This window comes from Medicago truncatula, chromosome 8 (genome assembly GCF_003473485.1).
Source record: "Medicago truncatula cultivar Jemalong A17 chromosome 8, MtrunA17r5.0-ANR, whole genome shotgun sequence".
NCBI classification, from domain to species: Eukaryota; Viridiplantae; Streptophyta; class Magnoliopsida; order Fabales; family Fabaceae; genus Medicago; species Medicago truncatula.
In genome coordinates this window covers 13,744,702-13,746,246 of record NC_053049.1, presented here as the reverse complement: position 1 = coordinate 13,746,246, position 1,545 = coordinate 13,744,702, and positions in this window count along the sequence as shown.

Below are 1,545 nucleotides of genomic sequence, written 5' to 3'. Positions count from 1 at the left end.
TAGAATTAACTAGGCGTGAAATTGCATTTAATAGGGGAAAAAAAAGCGTGTAATATTGGAATGTCAACGTTGGAGTAGTTTTGCAAAATCAAAGAACTAGGAAGGAGAATAGACATTATGGGATTACAAGGATGTTTTTAATATGCTAGTAATAATTTATTGTTTTGGTTTCGATGAGTGCATGGGTAATTTAAGAATATTGTAATTTTTTTGATAAAATTAGAGTAAATAATGAAGGATGATTATTTTTTTAATAAATGTGATTTTTTTTGTTACTTATATTTTAGGACGAAGGGAGTATGTGTTTATGGATTCAATATTTTACTTGAGCATATATAAAAATTTGGTACTGTGAAACATAAATTTTTAAATGATTAAGCCTTGAGCCAAAAATTGAATCCTTAAACATATACTTGAGCAATCAAAGTTATTAGATAGGAATTGAGTTATCAAAGAATATGGAGCAACTAGATAATCTCAATGTGCTAAATATCAGACACACGTGATTAAATGGTGAGCAATTTCGAGTTAGACCATCAAATTCAATGATAATATTGTTGGTTCATTCTCTTTGACTACATGTTATAACCATAGTCGTCATATACAAATCTTCATAGCATACGAGGGTTACAACTAACCATCAAGGAGCTGGATCATCACGGCTACCTAAGAAGCCTCTAACTCGCAATGCATGTCTCTTATCAAGATGCAAGGAAAACATCCTTGGTATTTGGATAATGGTTGTTCAGGGCACATGGTTGATGATAAGAAGTTATTCTTATCATTAAAAAGATGAATGGAAAGATCTTACACCTTTGGAAACAATAACAAGGCATAGATCAAAGGTAAATGGATGGACGAAATTGGCAAGTGCGCAAAATTGTAACAAGTAATAAAGTAGTTAGTTTATCGTTCTCTACATGGATTGTCGTTCAACTTAGTAATTAATAAAGTTTATTTCAAAAGATGAAAGTAAATAAAAGTGAATAGAATTGCATGGTTAAATTGCCATGTCCAATGGAAGATTAGGTTTTGTGATTCAGATGATCAATGGCAATTAGGGAATCCTTGAATCTCCCCTTCGTCTCTATTGGAATTATCTTTTAATAAATAAACAACATATGTGATGCTTACTTTGATTTAATGAATTCGACGGTAAAACTCGTACGAAGTTTCATTAAATAACTATTGCAAGACCAACCTAGAACTAGGTCATGTACTACGTTGTCTAAAGAAAAGAGTAATGACTGAAGGAGTTCAAACCTGAAACTTCCTAACTTCTATAAGAAGTGGTAATTAGAAAAGTCAATGGAACTAATATAATTTCGGATTATCAGGGCCTACTTTTATCCTATGGTTCAATCCCCAAGGTTAATCATGTAGTTAGCCAACTGACGGAGCATTAATGAACGAGCATAATCTAATTTAAATCGAGCACAATCAAATTAGCATAAATAGAATGAAATTTTTTATTAATAAATACCAACAAATAAGAAGGGGTTCATCGTAGAAACCTAATCAAGAGGTTTAGTTGCTTATGGCAAC